At 47.5% G+C, this 23,214-nt stretch overlaps 1 long non-coding RNA gene across 1 annotated transcript; it reads left to right on the top strand.

The window, feature by feature from the left end:
* Positions 1–15,599: 15,599 nt before the first annotated feature.
* On the top strand, positions 15,600–22,952 carry LOC136531147 (uncharacterized). Its single transcript, XR_010777970.1, has 3 exons — positions 15,600–15,643; positions 15,745–15,833; positions 21,990–22,952. It is a non-coding gene; the product is annotated as an uncharacterized lncRNA (long non-coding RNA).
* The last annotated feature ends 262 nt before the right edge of the window (positions 22,953–23,214 follow it).

Genomic DNA, 23,214 nt, shown 5'->3' on the forward strand with positions numbered 1-23,214 from the left:
TAGTAGTAGTAGAGTAGTGCTGTGTAGTAGTAGAGTACATGTGAGTAGTAGAGAGTAGTATTAGTACAATAGATAGTAGTAGTATGCTATAGTAGTAGTAGGTTGAGTAGTACTAGTAGAGTAGTATTGTATAGTATAGTAGTAGTAGATTCAGTAGTACTAGTAGAGTAGTATGGTTCCATGATATTAATAATAAGTTACAAAACATGTCTTCAATAGATCGAGCTATATTATTACATATATGTCTCTGGGATACATAAATCATTTTGGTGCAGGTGCTTTCACCGTCCTCTTCTCACCATCGGGGCGGGCCCACGGCATCATCCTGGACTTGTTGAATCGGTCCTCGACGGCCTTGATCTTCTTTGGATGATCGGTAAAAAGCTCGAGCTCTGCGTAGTTGTTGTATTGTTCGGGACTCTGCACCCCATCAGCTCCCACAATCTGCTGCTTTCCGGACACAACCACATGCCTTTTTGGGTCCTCTGCATATATATATTAGGCCACTTGTGCGACATTGGTTGCTAGTACCCATGGGTCATCTTTGTAGCCGATACTTTTGAGGTCCACGGTGGTTAGCCCATAACTGTCCACTGCAACCGCATTCGGTTTGACCCACTGGCAATGGAAGACGGTTATGCGTAGGTTCTGGCCGTAGTCAAGTTCCCATATTTCTTCAACTTGCCCATAGTATTGCCTCCTCTGGCCTGTGTACTCTTCTTCGCCCTCGTATCGAACACCGCAGTTCTGTGCCGAGCTCTTCTTGTCCTTGTCTTTCGTGTGGAACCTGTAGCCCTGGACATCATACCCTTGCCACGTGGTGATTTGGCTAGATGGGCCTAACACAAGCCTCTTAACGGTCTCCGTATCTTCATCAGGGCATCCTTCAAGGGGTATGTGTTGCTCTTTGAGCCACTCTACGAAATTGCTCTTGTGATGGTTCTGGACCCATGCCTCCGTGCGTTGTCCATCATTAGCGGCGCGGATCTCTTCCAGGTTATTTTCAATATATTTCTCCATGCTCACTAACTGATGAAGGATGCTGTAATGAGCTTCTTGCACCATTCAGTTTGCCACATCGGTGCGCACTTTTTGGCCTGTGCACCCCATTCCTGAGGTTTTGTCTTCATGGTGATGGACAGGCAACCCAATCACCCTCCCATCTCTTATGTACCTCATACACCAGTTCACGGCCTCCTCTGTTGTGTATGCCTCGATCATAGAGCCCTCTGGGTAAGCGCGGTTATGGACGTATCTGTTGAGGGTGGACATGAACCGCTCGTACGTCCACATCTGGTGTAGGTACACGGGGCCTAGTTGATGGATCTGATAGACCATATGCATCATTAGGTGTGGCATAATATCAAAGTAAGATGGTGGAAAGCACATCTCGAGCTGGCAAAGGGTCTCCGCGATGAACTCCTTCAGGGTAGGCAGCTCAGCCTTATCAATGACCTTCTGAGTGATGCGATTAAAGAAGTATGACATCCGTGTGATGACCATCTTCACGTACTCTGGATGGATAGCCCTAATCGCAATTGGTAGGAACACCGTCAGCATGACATGGCAGTCGTGTGAGTTGTAGCCGGTCATTATGAGGTCTTTCATGGAGACCAGGCTCTTGATGTTGGAAGAGAAACCAGTCGACACCTTGATACCCCTAAGCAACTTAAGAAAAGCCGTCCTCTCGTCCTGCGTTAGGTTGCAGGCCGCACCCGGGATATCGACTTTACCGTTCTGAGGCGGTCCCGGGTGAAGGTCCGGCCTGATGCCCAGATTGACAAGATCCGTCCGTGACTTAATACCATCCTTTGTCTTGCCCTTGATGTCTAGCAGGACACCAATCGTGCTTTCGAAGACATTTTTCTCTAGGTGCATGCAGTCGATGGCATGGGGTGTATTCAGTGTTTTCCAATACGACAGGTACTTGAAGAAAATTGACTTCTTCTTGAAAGGAACGGCGGAGGGGACTTCCTCCGTCTGGTCCCGCTTTCGCTTCCTTGTCTGCTTGCTCCCCTCTTCAGGCGGCTTCTTCTTCTTTCCAAACTCCACCTGATCCATGTCCTTGACCATCTCATACACCTTTGTCCCCCAACTAGTCTGTGTCGGTTGATCACGCTGCGGCTCGTCCTGATTGTCAAAGTATTTGTTCATAATACTTCTTCTATACCTGTGATTTTTTGCGAGGAACCGTCTGTGCCTCGTGTACACCATCTTATTGGATCCCTTAAGGTAAGTGTAGCAGGTCCCGTCGATGCAAATTACGCAGCCGGTCTTCCCTTTGATCTGCCCCGACAGTGAGAAGAGACCGGGGTAATCGGTGATGGTGACAAAGATGATTGCTTTTAGTGTGAACTTCTCCTTGCGGGATGCATCCACCATCTGGACCCCAACATCAAATAGTATCTTCATTTCCTCCATGAACGGCTCCAGGAACACATCTATATTGTTGCCGGGCTGCTTCGGTCCGGAGATAAGCATGGTCAGCATAAGGTACCTACGCTTCTGACATAGATGGGGAGGTAGGTTGTACATGGTGAGCACGATGGGCCAAGTGCTGTGCGAGCTGCTAAGCTCACCGAACGGGTTCATCCGTCGGTACTTAGCGTGAACCTAACATGCCTGGGCTCCTTGCCAAACTCCGGGTAGGCCTCGTCGAAATCCTTCCACTGCTTGCCATCGGATGGGTGCCATAGCTTGCCATCGTCGTTCAGGCGGTCAGCAGATGCATGCCAGGACATGAGCTTGGCATCGTCCGGGTTCCTGAATATTGCACGCAGGCGATCGGTCACGGGCAGGTACCACACCGACAGTGCTGGACTTTTCCTGTGCGTGTAACCCTCTTCTTCATCGTCCTGCTGAGCCAAGATCTGTTTGGCCACACTGCTCTTCTTTGCCCCCTTCTTGTTCTTCTTCCGACCACCCCGCAAGCCTCCCTCGTCTTCTACATCCACGCGACAACCAGCATTTTTCTTGTACCGACTAAAGCCACAGTGCGGACAACTCGTCAAATTCTCGTACTCATTGCCCCGATACAGGATGCAGTGGTTAGGGCATGCATCAAACTTTCTAAGCTTCATCGCCACTGGCCGGATCAGCTTCTTGGCCCGATAAGTATTGGCGGGCACCTTGTTAGCCGTTGGGTACGTGGTGGCAAGGTAGCTTAACAAATCATTGAAGCTAGTGTCAGACCAACCATGACGAGCCTTCAACATCAACATATGGAGGTTAAAACGGAGCGCCGTGCAGTCCTTTGGACAATCGCCGTCGTCCTTATAGAGAGGATCAACTGCCACCTATTTCAACTCTCTGAAATTCTCCAACCACTTTGGGCAACCCAACACAACGTCGTCTTCATCGAAGTGTTTGACTAGATCTTCAACAAGCTGCACATCCTCGGGTTGGCTCATAGTATCCTGACCATCACCACCGTCGCCGGCTTCGTCGGCCATGTCTTGCATTACATCATCCACCGTGATGTAATCACGACAACTGTTGTCACTGTCGGCTGGCGCAGCTGCTACGGAAGTATCTTTATTCACCGGTGGTGCTATCGTCGTCGGCGTCGAAGAGGTAACTCCAGATGCAGCGCCACTCGCACCAACTCTTTCGCCGTGAAATGTCCAGACTATGTAGCCCTCGATGAAACCATACATGATCAAATGAGTTTGCACCTCGCTGTCTCGGTGGGCTTTCAGGTTCTTGCAACGAGAACATGGACATATGGTTGTCATCCGCTTCAGTCTCTCACGGTGAGCTTTACCAGCCGCAATAAACTTCCTTAATTCAAAGAGGTACCGCGGATCATTCACTCTATCGATTCGGTACATCCATTCCGATCTATCCATCGTATCTGCGAACATTATCCATCACAATCAACATTAAATAAAGAAGAATTAGGAGAAATTGATGATTTTTACATCCAAAATCATGAAAAAGAGAGGAAATGACGATGTGAAAGATGAAGCATGCATCTATGATGAATCTAAAGTTAAAGAAATACATGACATCATTTTTTCCATTAAAATTGATCTAGATCTAGATCTAGATCTAAAGAGAACTCTAGGTGATGGAAATAGAGAGAGAGGATGGAAGGAGAGAGGGAGAGCCTTTATGAACCTCTTATGATGTCCTCCTCCCTCAAATCCAAGCCCTTCAACTCAAATCAAAAGTTTCCTCAAATTTTAGGGCAAAGCCTCCCCCCATGAGTTTTGAGAGAGGAAGACCCGTGGAGAAGGAGGGTCTGAGGTCTGTATTTGTACAGGCTTTACCGCGGCGGGCAACATAAAACGCCCGACTCGGTAAATCAAGTTTTTACCGCGGCGGGCAGTTTAAAGAGCCCGCTATGGTAAACCGTATTAACCGCGGCGGGCTATTCATACCGCCCGCCGCGGTAAATAACGATTTCCTGCGGCGGGCAGGTAAGGTTGCCCGCCGCGGTAAACCAATTTCCCGCAGCGGGCGCCCCGGTGGCCGGCCTCGCTGGCCGGCCACCGGTTAACCGTGGCGGGCAAAAAGGTGCCCGCCACGGAGCGTGTTTTGGCCACGCTGCACAAATTGATTCCTGTAGTAGTGAGGAATAACATATTACAGGAATCATGGGATCATACGTATCCTAACGGATCTCATAGTATCTTCAGGATATCTTCCCGGTGTCTTGCGGGATGCGCTAAGCAGCGCTGTGCCCCGCAAGACTTCGTCTTGTGGGCTAGGCCGCCCCTGGGTGCGCAGCCCATGTGGTCTACCGTGGCTATCCGGAGTCATACCCCCCACAAGCTAGCTTAGTAGTTACCACGTGTATTCTTATTTTAAGAGTTGCTGTTGACGAAATGTTAAGTGTTGCATCATCATCGCATGCATGTAGAGAACGAGTTGGCAGAGATCGTGACCATCAGAGATCACGAGTATGAGGAGGTGATCGAGGAGTACGAGGAAGAGATCCTCATGAAGGAGGAGGTCTCAGAGCCGCCACTCACTGATTGAGCTAACACCGCGCCTGCCCCAGGCATGCCCCGGTGCATAACCCTTATTTTGAATAATCACTTGATATATATATATATGTGATGTGTATTTACGTTATAGGCTTATTGTTGAAACTACATGCATAGATAACCTACCTATGAGTCCAACTAGCATAGGCCGAGTAGCCGCTATACTTAGGCTATCGGTAACGTGAGTAATCTGTCGTTACTCACAATAGGTGATTATTATTATTACTCTCATGATAAAATGGTAAAAGGAAATAGAGACCGGGCAGGGATTTTGTATGAGTATTGGTGGGTGTAACAGGTTGTGTCCTGCGGCCAACAGGGCATAGCTTGGTTACACTGTTTTCCCTATCCATGTCGGTTAAGGACCGGCCGTTGCATTGGATTCTAGTCGGGTCACAGACTTATTATCCTGAGCACATACTTACTTATGGGAGTGGGAAGGCTCGTTGCTCTCTTGTCATGGGTTTTGGCTCTTTCCAGACTGACTGATTGGAGGTGGGGATGGTGGAGGTCTAAGCACCACACTGAGTCCGTGACTCAGGTGTGGGGGCTTAGAGTCCAAGTTTGGATGGAGACTTGAACCCCTTGACAGGAGAGTGGTGGGTTGGTCCTGCTTGTGCCTGGGGTACAAGAGGGGCATGTGTTTTGGGGTACCCAGCTGGGCTACATTGATTCGCGAATTGCAGTGTAATACGGTATGACTTGTCTACGATTTAGCACCGTAGTAAGAACTGCAAGATGAAAGATGGTCAAATGGATCTGATTGCTCAAAACTTGCTTGAAAGTAGAACAGGTGCTTACATAGAATGGTTAGATAATAAACTAATCATGATGGCTAATAAAACACCTACATAAGGATTCATTACTAGTAAGGCTTTTCGCAAAAAGAAAACCCAATAAACCATAAAGCTTATCATATCCTTTGGAGTTGGGAAATTATTTCCACTGGTCGGGTAATTCTTGTGAGTACATTGTGTACTCAGGATTTATTTACCCCTGTTGCAGGTGTAGCTTGATGAGTAGCTGTTGTGTGGAGGATTCTTCTGGTTGGCACAGACGGATCCTTGTATCTTATCGTTAGATGTTTATTGTAATTCCACTATTTAAATTCTGCACTCTGAACTTGGTATTATAATAATGTATTTCTGAGAACTCTTGTTGTATGAAATGAACTAAGTATGGTAAACTCGTTCTCATTATTGGATCCTAGAGGAAAATGTGGATTATTCAAGTTCTCCCTTAGGGTGTGCTCGATGGAACTGTCCGGTGCAGCTTGTTTTCGGGGTGCTTAGTGTCTGGTGGTAGACGAGCGTCTCCGGAAGTGTGCTATTTCGAGCGGTTCTACCACACCATGTCCGATGCCCACACAGAAATGTGGAGCTCGGTCCCAACGGCTATATCTCCACTTGTGGCCTATATATATGACTCCAACCGTCCATTTGAAGAGTGTGGGAACTGAGGGAAGATAGGACGGTGTTGTTACATCTCATTTGTGTTCTCGACATGCATAAAGCTTAAAGATCACTTGGTGATTCGTATAGGTGCTTTACGAAGTGCTTAGGTTAGTTGGACCACGCTCATATGCGCTTGCTCTAGGCTTAGGTCTAGTTGCTTGTGAGGTTTGCATACCTCTAAACAGAAGGTGCTTGCGCACACCGTGTTTATACTCGGCGGGCCTTGTAGTCTTGCGAGACCACACCAACTGCGCTTGTGGTGTGGCCACCACTGTGTACCGAAGGAAATAAGGCCCGCGGCGTTTTGGCTGGAAGCTTGATAGTGAAGACGATGGGGAGCGTTCCGGGAGAGGCTTGCTAGATGGCACATCGGAGACTCACATGCGCTTGAGGAAGGCCCGGGGCTATCCACGGAGTTACCCGACCAGGAGCTTGACCCTTGCGAAGGCCTCCAACGAGAACCAGGGGGAAGCTTGAGCGCTTCTCAATATCTTGGTAAAAATACTGTAATCGTCGACGGGAGTTTAGATCTCTATCTCATCTTTACCTTCCGCATTTACATTGCTACCTTGGTTATGTGCTTTACTTACCTAACTTAGTTGATAGGCTAGTTGATAGGATTGGAACCTATGTTACATAACTCTTTTGCGGTAGAGATAGCAACACACCTAGCAAAACCGTAGTTGCATATTTAGATGAATTACTTACTTGCATATGTTTTGATTAGGTGGAAATAGAGGCCTTAGTTAGAAATAGACTTTTCAGTTGCCTAATTCACCCTCCTCTTAGGCGTCATGGTCCCTTACACCAGAGACCAAAAAGCAAAACTAAATAAGTGGCACACTAGCGGCATTAGATATATACTATGACTAGATACATATTAAAAGCGAAGTATCTTATAATTTCGAATAGATGGAGTCTATGTTTGGCACCTTTTTTTGGTCTGCGGATAGTGAGGTTTATCTAGGTGTTTGCAGAGTTAACAGAGATGGGATGAAACCCCTTGAGATTATATCCTGACAATTCCACCTCGAAAAATAAAATCACCTCAATGCTCGTACTAAGAATTGTCTTTTTGAGTCTATCAGCATTGATATAACTAATCAAGAATTGTCTACAGCTGTTGTGTTGAGCAGGTGAGATCGTGTAGTAGGGGCACGTAGATGCACAGACGACGATGAGTCATGTGTGGAACTGATCGAGGACTCCGTGGATGGCGTCATGTGTCTTGCGTCATCATGTGTCATGCACGCAGAGGCACAGAAGGATGCCGGCTGCCAGTCGTCCGTCGCGGGCGGACGTTTCGCCGCGCCTAGTAGTGACCTCTGACCTGAACAGTGAGCACCGCATGATGAGCAGTGGAGGACTCCCTCCGGTCCACGAGAAAGCAATTCTCGCATTGCAAGAAATCAATCAATTTAAATTTTAACTAAAATTGTATAAATAAAATACTAACATTCTTAATATAAAATAATTATCATTAGATTAGTCATAAAATATATTTTTATAATAAATTTATTTGAAGATATAAATATTAATACTATTTGTAATAAACTTTATAAAACTTTAGCCACGTTGATCGGCACGGATTTCATAATTATATTCTTTTTTTTTACGGTGGGAGTAAGTATTTAGGGTGAGTAGCTATGAGCCGCAGTGTGTCCATGCTGGTACAATCTGGGATCATCACGTACTGATCGATGGTCAGGTGCATCAGGATCCAGCGTCTGCAGATGGGTGGATGCATGGATGGGCCATGGGGCGCCAGGCAGTAGGCATGGTGAGGAGGCGTGTGAACTCTAGATGATCCTACGAGCTCACAGCTCAACACAGGCGTCGACTTGACTTGACTTGCACGCAGACCACGGGCATTGCCCATTGGTAACGCTGCGTCCATCTTCATGGCATGGATTGGCCGTGCATGGGGCTCTAGGCCTGGTTTAGATTATAAATTTTTACAATCTGGACATTATAGCACGTTTCGTTTGTATTTGACAAACTTTGTCTGATCATGGATTAACTAGGCTTAAAAGATTCGTCTCGTGATTTACAATCAAACTGTGCAATTAGTTATTTTTTTTACCTATATTTAATGCTCTATACATGTGTCCAAAAATTGATGTGATAGAGAGAGTAAAAAAATTTGGAATTAGCGTCTGAACTCGATTTACAGACGTCGCGTCGTCCTCTCCTGTTCCCTCGATCGGCATATAATATAATGCGCTCTTGATGAGCCCTACTACGTGCTCACAGCTCAGCACATGTACAGGCGTCGGCGACTTGACTTGCCTTGCCCATAGCCCACGGGCCGCGGCATTACGTACTTCATTATTGTTTGGAAGTACGTGATGCCCATAGCTCAAGGTAGTCCCAATGCTATAATATAGGATACTGCACAAAAAAAAAAAATAATTAGTACTTTCTCATAATCTTATTCGAATTTCCCATAATCTTATTCGAATTTTGTTTCGCAATTGCAAGATTCTTGCAAACCGATCGAATAAGTTTTACTTAGAACCACCACTGCCAGTTCTGGAGATATGCATGCGAAATATATACGTATTTATGTATATACAGACACACATGTAGATCATACATGTGTCTCAGAAATATCTGCCATTCCGAAGCACACGTTGGTGCATTATGAGGTCGCAGAAGTCGGCTACAATAGTGGTGGTTATGCACTCTTGCTCAACATATTTCTTCTACCCCTACCGTTGTGAACCTTTAGCACCTTGTAGCTCATGCTGCATTTCTCGAATTCTCTGAGGAACTCCTAGGTGTAGAATACACATGGAGCTGTCCTTTGAGATTGCTTGGTGCACAACACGGTAAAATAAAAATATATTAAAGTGAGTACTCCGTGGAGCGGGTGTCATGTGTTCATGCGTCATGTGTCGGCCTATCCCGGGCCCTCGGCATACAATGCTCTTGATGAGCACACGAGCTCACAGATGAGCACAGGCGTCAGCTTGACTTGCCTTGCCCACAGCCTACGGCCATTGGTAACGCTGTGTCCACCACAAGCATGGACTGGCCGTGCATGACGAGGACCGTGTGAACTCTATAGACGTCGCGTCGTCCTCTCTTGGGCCCTCGCCCCTCGGCATATAATGCTCTTGATGAGCCTACGAGCTCACAGCTCAGTGCGTGTACAAGCGTCGACTTGACTTGCCTGCTTGCCCACAGCCCACGGCAATTGCACGCTGCAATGGCTGTCCTCTTTCGCATGATGAATCCCACACCGATCTACAGCCTTGCTTTGACCCCTCAAACATTGGTGGATGTTTTTTTTCCCAACCAGGTCGAGCCAATTATTGACGTCTAATCAGGTCATCACACCGATGGAGAGCTAGATCGCCGTAGGGTCTAGCTGACTTATCGGCCGTCTCTGGTGCCATCGTCTGGCTTCTCATCGTCGTGGAACGCCATCCTGAACCTCACTGCTAAGATGGAGCAGGACTATACGCCTGAGGCTTGAGCGACTGAGCGGAATAACACAGTGCTAACTAGGCAACTAGCTAGATACCTTCTGCTCTTCAATCATGGCGCTTATGCTTAAGTTTGGCTTATGCTGATGCTTACGCTGAAATATTGTAAGAGGATAACATCGTTCGTTCGCTGAAATGTATTGCACTCCCTATTCTGCTGCACTACTTCATTTCAGCGAACGAATCCTCTCACAACATTTGAGCATATGGATCATCATAAGCCAAATTTTAACATAAGCCAAATAGGCTCTTGGTATACACCAAAGTTCCATTTTTTAATATTTTGTAGGGAACTTACCAATTGCTACTATTGTGAACCTTGGAAACCATCCGATTGAATATCCGGATGTATTATTATTCTTGTGACGTTAAGGCAGCACTATGTTAAATCACGCCTTACATTTCTATTTTATGGTGGAGGGACTATCACGCTAGTGATTGAACTGGTCACATGATATTAGCTGTAACACTACCCCAGCTCAGGATAAATACTGCCGGTTCAAAACACCCTATCACTACCGGATTTTGAACCGGCACAATCATACCGGCAGTGATGTGGGTTAGCTATCACTGTCGGTTCCTACAAACCGGCAGTGTTCTGCAACTTCACTGCCGGTCCTTTACACAACCCGGCAGAGTTTAGTTCCACCAACACTGCCGGTTCATGAGACACAACTGGATTCAGGTTCTTTGCCGAGTGCCTGAGGCACTCGGCAAAGGCTAGATTGCACTCGGCAAAGCCTTTGCCGAGTGCGGCACTCGGCAAAACACACACGGCAAAAAATTGATCGGCAAAGCACTCTTCGCCGAGTGTATTTTATCGGGCACTCGGCAAAGGCTTTGTCGAGTGCCCCGGGGACACTCGGCAAAGAAAAGTGACCGTCATGGCGACGGTCCCGTTGACGGTCACTTTGCCGAGTGTCAACCCTGCAGGCACTCGGCAAAGATTTTTTTAATTTTTTTAAAAAATTTCTTTGCCGAGTGCCAACCCGCGAGGCGCTCGGCAAAGATTTTTTTTTAGAAAAAAATCTTTGCCGAGTGCCAAACCGTGAGGCACTCGGCAAAGAGCTTTTATTTTTTATTTGAAAATTTTCTTTGCCGAGTGCCAACCCTCCAGGCACTCGGCAAAGAGTTTTAATTTTTTTTTGAAATTTTTCTTTGCCGAGTGCTAACCCTCTAGGCACTCGGCAAAGATTTTTATTTTTTTTACAAAAATTCTTTGCCGAGCGCCAACCCGGAAGGCACTCGGCAAAGAGCTTTTTTTTTTGAAAATTTTCTTTGCCGAGTGCCAACCCTCTAGGCACTCGGCAAAATTTTTTTATTTTTTTTTAAATTCTTTGCCGAGCGCCAACCCGGAAGGCACTCGGCAAAGAGCTTTTATTTTTTTTTGAAAATTTTCTTTGCCGAGTGCCAACACGCCAGGCACTCGGCAAAGTTTAAATTTTTTTTTTAATTTCTTTGCCGAGTGTTATAGTCACAGCACTCGGCAAAGCTGGAAAATCTGGTTTTTGGTCGCCCATTTTGCCAGCTTTGCCGAGTGTTGTGACCATTGTGCTCGGCAAAGGGGTCCTTTGCCGAGTGCAACACTCGGCAAAGTGACCCAAAACGGCAATTTTTTTTTGCATTCCATCATGACAAATTCATTCATACAAACATATATCACATATATATCTCATCCATCACATATATATCTCATCCATCCACACATCCATCCGCCCATATCACATCCATCACAATATATAATAATAAGTGCTCAAGTCCATCCAAATAAGTTTACAAGTCCATCAAAGTCCACAAGTGCATCAAAAGTATATCACAAGTCCATCACCAAGTGAACAACAAATGTAAAAAATACAACATGCACTCATCTCGGCCACTACGACTGTGGTGAAGGCCCAGATGCATCATTCGTGGGTGCATGAGGTGGATTATTCGAACCACCATCAGATGGAGACTGCACAAAGGAGAAAATATTGCATGTGAGACAAGATTATTTTGATAGCTAATCTAGGACGATAGAGGACATACAAGCAAAGCACAAGCGAAAGTAAAAAACTTTGATACTCACAGGAGTAGCTGCAGCTGTTGGACGCGGAGGCGGAGGTGGAACCAACAGCCCAGGTGGCAGAGACAGGCCCATACGTTGCCCAAGCCCTTGTAGGAAATCCGTAATGTCCATCAACCTCTGCGCCTGGGCCTGCCGCTCGGCCCGCTCGGCCTCCAGCTGGGCCCCCAGCTCCTGACGTTTCTTCATTTCTTGTTCCAGCCGAACCTGTAATATTTCACTCCAATGTTTCAGTAATGCAAAGCTAATTAAGGTGTGTAAAGATCAATGTATGACGAGTAAAACATGAATAACCTTGAGTGCGTTGACCTGGTGCTGTGCAGCGGTCGGCTGTGTGCGAATGGCTGGGCTCTCGCTCGTGCTCCGTGCTCGGATCTGGGAGAGAGAGGGAGTAGAGGCCGTGTCGATGACGCCGTCGCCAAGCCAGAACCGTCCATGCTTCTTGCCTTGCCCCGCCCTCATGATGACCTCTCCATCGAAGTCCTGGGTGCTCGGATCGTGGTCTGCCCCATGGAGCGACCTCGCCACCTCAGTGTACTCACTGATGCGGGAGTGGACGCTCGGGTTCGTATATGCCTCGAGCGGGTCCTCCAGGTTGAAGGAGACGTCGGACGTCGCCTTGCCCTTGTGGGCCATACACCATGCCTGGAAGTATGAGCAAGCCTGGCCACTATGTGACGCTGACTGCGAGAAAGACAGCATGATGATTAGAAATCAGACAGAACTGAGCGTGACAATAGATAAATCAATTCGCGTACCCATGCTTGTTTGTATCCGGCGAGGTTGCGGCTGCCTTGATGGTGTGCTGGACCTTGCATCAGTAAACGACGGTCCCGGGCATCCCTGTGCATCTTGAGGTACTCCTCCGTGAACCACCTATCCACCATCATCGCCCAGCACTCGGGATACGCTTGGCACCACCAGGGAATCACCTACACGTCATCAAGTATTGGACATATAAGAAGATCAAATTAAACCAACTTAATCTCAAAACGAATCAATATTGATGTTCTTCATTTACCTCAAGGTACTGCTCCCGGGTCAGCTGCATCTCTCTTGTGTCTTTCTTGGTTTTCCTCTCTCCAAGCTTCGACCCATAGTAGGTTACAATGGCCTGGATGCGCGCCTCGTGATGCATGTCGGTGACGAGTTTTTTACAGGCTTTGGTAGTCGCCTGCTCCGCCCTGGCCTCAAATCCCTCCTCGCATCTGTAATAAGTCTGCATACAAAAGCGATATATCCATTCATTATTTCAAGAAAAGTCCACTGAATGCGACATATTGAGCAATGTTGTGCAAGGGAGACTTACCCAAAACTCTGCCTTCACCCGCGCCGCCTTGTTGGGGTACTCCGCATCGGAGGCGACGACGTAGTGGTCAAACGAGTAGGCCGGCTCCGTCTTCGATGCATACGTGACAATGCCGGGGAAGTGCTGCCTGCACAGAAGACCCAGGATGCCGTTGACTAGCCGTGCGCTACCACCCGACACAACCACCCAGTTCCTGCACAAGTGATTAAGAAAAAATATTAGTTTTTTTCATCATATCATATGAAGTAGTGGTGATAACATATACAGTTACTTACTTTTGTCCTTCGGGACGAATCACTGGGCGTTGGTGAGGAAGCGGAACCTGTGGGAGGCTCGCGGGACCTCGCAAATAGACACTCGAAGAGGAGTTGGAGGAAGCAGAACCCATGCCTGCCGCCTCCCCCCCTCCTCCTCCTCCTCCTCCTCCTCCTCCTCCTCCTCCTCCGTCTGCCGAACCAACTCCTCGTCTGACTCGTCCACGGGCGCCACCTCCTCCTACGGCTGGCGGTCCTCCTCACGTGGTGTGGGAGGAGATGGCCCCCTCCTGCGGCTAGCGGTCCTCCTCCTCCTGTTCAATCCCTCTGCCGCCCCTCTGCCCCCTCCTGTGACCGGCGTGGTCTTTGGTAAATCGAGTTCACAGACCTATGACGGTCGCCCGCCATCTTTGTTCAATCACCTGCAATAAAAAAGAAAAACAAGACGTAATTAGAAATAGGTGCAAAAATAAACAAAACATAATTACAAAAAACATAGTATTACATGTATTAGAAATATATGCAAAAATGAACAAAACATAATTACAAAAAACATAGTATTACATGTATTAGAAATAATCTTCATGATTGAAATTAGCTGGATCATAGGTCTCGTCATCACTATCAACATTGTCCAACTCATCAACACTATCCGAAGGAGGAATGTTGTCTTCATTGTCATTGCCGAAATGTAATCGCTCAAGCATTTGTATGTCCTTCAGATTTCGCACCTCGTCTCCAGCGTCCTCGTCATCATCCCTTTCATTATCTACTTCCATTCCTATCTCTTCGGTTAAGTCTATGTCAAACCTCCCTTGTAGCCCCTCTTCTTGATAGAACTCTCCATCATATGTGTTTGGGTTGAAGTTGTAATCTTCATCGTTTGGGACAGGTAGTTTACCGTGTGGCGATACCTTGTGCACAATAGACCAACCCTTAAGATGCTCGGCGTCTTTGCACGCGTATGACATATAATAAACCTGGATGGCCTGTTGAGCCACAATGTAGACATCTTTTCCTGGATAGACGGAATCCTGTCGAATCTCGACTAGCCCAAGCTTAGGGGTCCGTCTCGTTACACTAGGATGAAACCAGTGGCATTTGAATATGACAGGAGTAAGAGGTTTGGAACCATAAAATGATAGTTCGTAGATTTCTTCAATTCTTCCATAATAGTCGAGTCCATCAGTGCCGGGCATAACAACTCCGCTGTTTGTGGTTTGTCGATTGGGCCGACTCTGCTCGTAGCTTGCTGTGTGAAAACGATATCCATTCACGTCATAACCGGTAAATGACTTGACCCTAACGGCACAGCCGTTTGCAACCTGTCTTAACTCATCACTTATAGGCGCATCAGTTTGGGCTTTCTGTTTGAACCAACAAATGAAATCAGGGCTCCTGGTCCCGCACCCCATGAAAGAAGGGTATCATTTTCTTGCGGGGTAGGTTGCCTTGATCCATGCCAGGATTGACGAAGAAATTCCCTATACCAACGAGGCACTACTACACAAACGTTTATGGAGGCGGGCGTTTTTGATTTTCCGCGGCGGGCAAAGCCGTCCGCCGCGGCCTAGAGGCCACGGTAAATCGTGGCTTAACCGCGGCGGGCGGCTTTGCCCGCCGCGGTTAACCGATTTACCACGGCGGGCGATGTAACGTGCCCGCTGCGGTAAACATACTTTTACCACGGCGGTCACGTTGAACCGCCCGCCGCGGTAAATTATTTTACCGCGGCGGACACAGTACAGAGCCCGCCGCGGTTATGTTCGTTAGCCGTGGCGGGCATTATTATTTGCCCGCCTCGGTAAATTTTTTTTTCCTGAATTAAAAAAAATACAGCAGCCATATAATTAAATTCAAATTCAAATTCAAATTCAAATCACATCCAGATTTCACAAATTAAACTTAAAAAGTATGCAGGCATTACACATGAGATAATATACATATATATACATTCACTTAGTCGTTCTTGTCATTGTTAATTCATTACATTTACATATTAAAGTCGTTATACATGCCCTAAGGAGTAATCTTGCGGACGCATCATCGTGGGCCATTTCCTCAGCCTCTCGTACTCCGGTAAAATCGCTAGCTGGCTGTTTTCATTGAAGAACGTGCTCCCTTCAAGCACGCATTTGTCTAAGACAAACTTACATATGTCCGCCTTTGTCTGCTTGAAGGAGTGTTGGGTGCTCTGCACGTCTCTCCACCAGTTCAATCCATTCTTGAGCACCCTCCAACTGCTGCTATACTGCTTGCACTCCCTCAGGTACTCACAGACGTAGAAGCCACAGGTTTGTGATCCTACCGGTTGTTTGGCACACTGCATGATCGATACACAAGCATTAGAATACAGGCATTAGAACGCTTATGAACAGAACGCACAATTAAACCTTTCAAATACTTACCGGAAAGTTGCGTCTGATTTTGATGCGGTTCTTATGCTTAGCCTTAAAATTCTCTGTTCTTCGATCATAGCATTCAGGATCCTTCACGTACTCCTTATAAGCGCTATATGAAATGTACTAGTATTAGGCAGGGCATTAGAACGCATATGAGAAGACAGTTCAGTCACTTACACTCTGAGGCAATCTTCAAAGGCCTTGTACCCTTTTAAGTTTGGCATTCTCAACGAATCAAATACGCAGGCCCTGCCATCCTGAGGGTAGATGATAAATGCAACCCAGTGACCCTCGAGGCCTTGGCTGCGCCATTGAAACAAAATACAGGTTACAATGAGAAATAATAATACTAGCTAGCTACCCACTTATCTCTACAGGCATGTCTTCGACTTACCCAAAGTGGTAGGCAGCTACGATACACCCATTTCTCCTGATCTTCTTCATTGCTCCTAGTATGTACCTTGAAATGTTCAACTTCTCATTGTCCATCAGTTTCTTCCTGTGCGCCTCTCTCTGTCGCTTGGTCAAGTCTTTCATGGTTGGATGATTGTCATCTAGGTGGTAACCAATGATGACTCTTTGAGCAATATGCATTGGAGATAGATAGATAACATCAAGTTTTAGTTCCTTGGATATATAGGCCATCAACCTGCAAGGACAAGCCATCGTGGCATATATAAGTAGTCTTGACCGATTCAAAGGCAGGTGATATGTGAAACTCGCAATTCATCACTTACATAGAGAACAAGGTGACTTGGGCGATGTCAAGGTCTTGTTCCCGTAGTAGTCTGTACATGTCGTGGAAGTCCACGGGGAGTTCTACATCGTTGCCGGGCAAGTGGAAGTACTCCGCCACAACCTTGACTAGAAAACCATGTAGGCCAGCTTTTGCCGCTTCCATGTACCAGAGATGAAACCTCCTTGTCTCCCACCTTTCCTCGTCGACGAGCTGGGCCTTGGTTATCATGAACTTCCCATGCTCGTAATGGCCGGGGCAGTCATCCGATTCAGGAAATAGATGGAAAGGTGATCTTGGCCTGGGATAGAAATGTTAGTACCATATTATGGCAAAGAAAAGTTATTAGCAAATTATGCTCGCCGCTACCATACCTTTCGAACTCAAGTGAGTATGTGAGATGCCCTTGGTCGCCTTTAGTCTTCGCCGGCGGTGGAGGACAGTGGCTTGTGCTCGCAATGGCAGCAGGCGGTGTATTTGCCCCCGGTTCCTCCGTGCCTCCCGGTCCTTTGCTTGTGCCCTTAGACGGACTATCGGGAGGTGCGGGTGGACTTGTTGTTGGAGTAGGAGAACGAGGGTGAGGGCTTGTGCCTCGGGGTGACTTCCTTCCCTTGTCATCCCCGCCATTGCCTTCGTCATCGCCGTCGCCGTGATCCGGATCATCGGGGGGACAAGATCCGGCAACGGATGGTTGTGATGCTGGTGTCGCCATCGGCGTAGAAGTCGGCGTCGAGAGAATGATCTCTATGTCGTCCTTGTTCCACAGGACTTCGGAACCAATGGCAGCTCCAAGGATCGTTACCCCTTGTGCAGTTGGATATTCCATTTCAAATTCTTCATATTGGGTCGCATACCATGTAAGTATCACGGCAGCATAGTTGGCAGGGATCTGGTCTTGGTTGAAATCTTTGATATCTTCTTTGGGGTGCATGTAACCCTCACCCACGGTCAACTTTTTCGCCCTGCCGAACGGGATGTTGAGGTTGACGCGCATGGGTTGCCGGATGTCGTCGACGGGGTGCCTTGGGCGATCCTCGATCATCGGCAGTGGCTGCCCTTGTGTCTGCCCTTGTGGAACTTGTGGCACGGCCACGCCTGCCTGGCGAAGCATCTGTGACCTCATCGACACCATATCTGGGTCATTGCTCGTGAAGGCTTCTTTTATGGACCGACTGATCATTTCGGCCACGCCTTGATCATAGCCCTTCTGAAAGATGCCCTCCTTGTACCTCTGCCTTGACCGGTATGTGGCAGCGTCGGATTGCCATGACTCCACTGAGTTCCAGCTCATCTTCGACGACATGCCACGGACGCGGCCACGGTGCTCGGGGGTTCCCAGCGCTAGGGTCAGCAAGTCCTGGCCCCTGCGAACCTCGAAGCTGTCCTTGGATTTAGCGGCCTGGATGAGAGCCCTCTCCACCTCCTCGAACTTCGGCTCATTGAACTTGCTCGCGCCCTCCTTGAGCTTCTTCGGCTTGCGGGCATAAATGAAGTCCTTAGCCCTCAAGTCTAGACCGTCGTACGGATCGGGAAGCCCGGCGGCAGCTCTAGCCCTTTCTTCCTCCCGCCACTGGGGCCTCTTACCAGCAAACCCAGTCATGCCCAAGTGGTGGGGGTGCAGGTTCTTCTTCGCGAGTGCGCTGAACTTGGCGCTCTTTGCCTTTGCTTCTTCTGTTGTTCTTTGTTTGCAGAACTCTTCCCAGTGATGTTCCTTCACCATAGTGTATTTGACACAGGGTGACTTGCCTAGCTTCAGGTAGTACCTGGTCAGCATGGACTTGAAGTTTCTAAAGGCTCTTCCTGCCACGTGCATGACCCACTCCCTGCACTTGTCTAGATCGGCGTCCTCGGGATAATGGAAGCTCCTCGTCACCTCACCCCAGATATGTGTCTTGTAGTCGACCGGGACATTGTTCCACTCCACCCAAGTGATCTCCACCTTGTCCTTGACTATACATGCCACCTGGTTGCTGAACTTGGCAAGCACCGTGGGTGGCGACAACGGGTTTCCCTCTGGTCCCACCTCATGGATCACATGGACTTCGCCGTGGATTTCCCTCCGGTGCCTCCCGTGTTCCCCCCTTCTCAGCTTTGTCCTCTGACCACTAGACTTGCCTGAAGTGGTTGGAGATGGAGCGGGGGGTTCTTTGTCACTGACTTCTTCCTCCTCGAAATTCAATTCTCGAGGCACCACCGGCATCTGTTCAGGGTTTGGAGACCGCGCACTTTCAACTTCGTCCGTCCCTCGGTTGGTAGGTCGGATCATCATCGTCCTCTGTACGACGTTTCTTTGTTGGCCTAGGGGTCACGGACACTTGGCTCTCGAGGCTAGTTGATGATGATGCACTAGGGGTAGGGTCGCGCCATTCGCTTATCGGTTCCTCCGCCATTGGAAAGCTACAATGAATACATATTTCAGTTGTATAGACACAGTTATAGAGTAGTAAAGTAGAGTAGTACTAGAGTAGTAAAGTAGTAGTAGTTGGCTCAGATTTGCCCCATTGTCATCACATCGCTTTTAAACTGGTTGCTTGTATCTGGTATACAAGCCATCCTAGTTTAGCGGGGGCACTCGATCATCATCGCCGCTGCCTCAGCATAAAAGGGTTCACATCATTGCATATGCCACTGCCTCAGCAATAAGTTTAAAAGTTCATCATTGCATATGCCAAAAAAGGAAGCAGCCCCATTAAATAAAAACCTTTCACAAATCAAAAACAGGAGCAGCAGTAGTAGAATAGTAGTATAGGAGGGAGTAGAGGAGTAGAGGAGGGAGTAGTAGTAGGCAGTAGTAGTATACTAGTAGTAGTATACTACTAGAAAGTAGTAGGCAGTAGTAGTAGTATACTAGTAGTAGTACAGGAGGAAGTAGAGGTAGGCAGTAGTAGTAGTATATACTAGTACTAAAGGAGGGAGTGACCAATTCATCTCAAAATTCTCACAAATTATATCAAATTTGGCAAAATTGCAGCAGAGTGACCAATTCATCTCAAAATTCTCACAAATTTAGCTCAGAATTAGTTTAAAGGCAAGGTGCATCATAGGCAGTGGCATATGCTCAGAATTTTGTCATAAATTTCTTTGGCATCATAGGCAGCAAAAAGAATTGAATTCAAATGCTACGGTTCACCAAAAGCATCATAGATCAGTAGTATAGCAGTTCAAAATTCACCAAGTGTAGTACTGCTTTGTTCAGTTGAATTCAGAGTAGCAGCAGCAGTAGTAAGACAACAGTGGTAGAGAGAAATAGGTAATACAAGTACCATTTTGCATCAAGTAGTAGAGTACCAGTAAGGGGATAAGTAGTAGCTAGCCATCTCAAAAAACTTTCACAAATCAAAAAATTTGCATCAAGCTATAGAGTGTAGGCAGTAGACAGTAGAGTGTAGGTAGTAGAGTGCAGGCAGTGGATTAATGGGCATAATGGCAATTGGCAATGCCAAACTGCCAATGACAAGCAAGAGAGGCAAATGCCAAAAAAGTAACAATATTTTGCAGAGAGCATGGAAAAGTAAGGAATTCAGGCCTCGGTATTGTAAGTGCATACTGACTGAATTTGCATGTGCCCTCCCCATTCGTTCTCTCATGATGAATTGATGATGTGATCCAAGTTTGTTTGTGATCAAAACTACTGCACAACTTTTGAGTCATTCACCATTACTTTGCTAATTAACTAATCAGGCTAAGATTTAAACAGGAATAGTTGCAGTGTCCAAAAAAAACTAGATCAGAGTATTATTAGACCCAGCACCAATCTCAACAAACAAAGATCCTAAATTTGATCAATAGATAAGCATAAATATAGCGAGGACAAGCCAACTGAAATAAAGAAGCAACATGTCAACATCTCGAGTGAGGCAGGGAAAACTATCATCAGCTTCATCTAAGTACCCTCCCCTGTTCAATGGCACAAATGCACACCTGGGTAAAGGAAGCCACCTCTTTGGAGATCTTTTAAACAATAAACTTGAGACCAATCATCTCCAAAACAATAAAAAAGCATATATGCATATGCTAGTGATGAGCTTCATCTAAGATATAATTTTGTCAGACACAGCAATTCCAGTTAGCAAAATGATAGTAGAAAATTTATACAGGATAGCCCATCTTTCCACCAAACCACCCCACCGCAGCGCTATAATCAACTGTAGTACTGCAGCAGCAGTAGCGCCCTCTCTTTCAGAAGGATTCAGACAGAAACACCGCGGATGCTATCAGCTAGACAGAAACACTGCGGATGCTATCAGCTAGAAAAGAAACATTCAAAACGCCAGACAATTTCGTCTCAGGGCAACAAAGTTCGTCCTTTTGAGCATTCTACAGCCGCGATTACAGAGTTTCCCCAACCGGCCAACCAACCCCAATGCGGTGCTAGGATAGGAGCCAACCAAAATGCCGTAGTTTGTGAGTGGCTAGAGCGAATCGAAATACCGAGACGAACGGGACAGACCCGACCGGCGCATTGCGGTGGACGCGCGACGCCCCAGTATGAACGGAGGGAAAGGGGAAATGGGTAAGCAAACGCAGCGGCGACGGGGGTAGAGGGTAACTCACCGGCGTGTTGGTGCCGGCCGCCTGGAGAGCAGGTGCTAGGGTTCCGGTGACGGGGCGCCGGAGGAGCACGGGGGCGCGGGCGCGGGCAAGGGAGAGGAGGACGGGGGCGCGGACCGGGCACGGGGAGGAGAACGGGGGCGGGGGTCGGTGCGCGGAGGAGCTCAATCGGCGGTGGAGCCCGGCGGCGGCGGCGTGAGATTTTGGCAGCCCTTCGGGGTAAAACTGAACCGCACGAAAGACCGCCGAGATGTTGAGGGTGGGGACGGCTTATATAGGTTGCGATTAACCGCGGCGGGCAACGTTACAGACCGCCGCGGGAAATGTTTACCGCGGCGGTCTGTTAAGTTGCCCGCCGCGGTTAATCTATTAACCGCGGCGGGCGCTGTTATATGCCCGCCGCGGTAAAGATCATCAGTTCAGAATTCATTACCTATTTTAAGTCTCATGAAGATGAAACTAGTCTATACTAACATAATTCATTAGCTAATTCATTAGTTGTATTCATTAGTCTATACTTTTGAGGTCCCTTGGCTTTTTATTACTTGACTTTTGTAGCACACTTAAGAATTTTATCCTCTTTTATAGAGTATGCATATAGAGTATCTAGGATTGTTACATATAGAGTCTCTAGGATACATTATTATATATATGTCTCTGGGATACGTATAGAGTCCACTACATTATTACATATATATATATATGTCTCTGGGATACATAAATCATTTTGGTGCAGGTGCTTTCACCGTCCTCTTCTCACCATCGGGGCGGGCCCACGGCATCATCCTGGACTTGTTGAATCGGTCCTCGACGGCCTTGATCTTCTTTGGGTGATCGGTAAAAAGCTCGAGCTCTGCGTAGTTGTTGTATTGTTCGGGACTCTGCACCCCATCAGCTCCCACAATCCGCTGCTTTCCGGACACAACCACATGCCTTTTTGGGTCCTCTGCATATATATAGTAGGCCACTTGTGCGACATTGGTTGCTAGTACCCACGGGTCATCTTTGTAGCCGATACTTTTGAGGTCCACGGTGGTTAGCCCATAACTGTCCACTGCAACCGCATTCGGTTTGACCCACTGGCAATGGAAGACGGTTATGCGTAGGTTCTGGCCGTAGTCAAGTTCCCATATTTCTTCAACTTGCCCATAGTATTGCCTCCTCTGGCCCGTGTACTCTTCTTCGCCCTCGTATCGAACACCGCAGTTCTGTGCCGAGCTCTTCTTGTCCTTGTCTTTCGTGTGGAACCTGTAGCCCTGGACGTCATACCCTTGCCACGTGGTGATTTGGCTGGATGGGCCTAACACAAGCCTCTTAACGGTCTCCGTATCTTCATCAGGGCATCCTTCAAGGGGTATGTGTTGCTCTTTGAGCCAGTCTACGAAATTGCTCTTGTGATGGTTCTGGACCCATGCCTCCGTGCGTTGTCCATCATTAGCGGCGCGGATCTCTTCCAGGTTCTTTTCAATATATTTCTCCATGCTCACTAACTGATGAAGGATGCTGTAATGAGCTTCTTGCACCATTCGGTTTGGCACATCGGTGCGCACTTTTCGGCCTGTGCACCCCATTCCTGAGGTTTTGCCTTCGTGGTGATGGACAGGCAACCCAATCACCCTCCCATCTCTTATGTACCTCATACACCAGTTCACGGCCTCCTCCGTTGTGTATGCCTCGATCATAGAGCCCTCCGGGTAAGCGCGGTTATGGACGTATCTGTTGAGGGTGGACATGAACCGCTCGTACGTCCACATCTGGTGTAGGTACACGGGGCCTAGTTGATGGATCTAATCGACCATATGCATCATTAGGTGTGGCATAATATCAAAGTAAGATGGTGGAAAGCACATCTCGAGCTGGCAAAGGGTCTCCGCGATGAACTCCTTCAGGGCAGGCAGCTCAGCCTTATCAATGACCTTCTGAGTGATGCGATTAAAGAAGTATGACATCCGTGTGATGAC

This window comes from Miscanthus floridulus, unplaced genomic scaffold (assembly GCF_019320115.1).
Source record: "Miscanthus floridulus cultivar M001 unplaced genomic scaffold, ASM1932011v1 fs_289_5_6, whole genome shotgun sequence".
NCBI lineage: Eukaryota > Viridiplantae > Streptophyta > Magnoliopsida > Poales > Poaceae > Miscanthus > Miscanthus floridulus.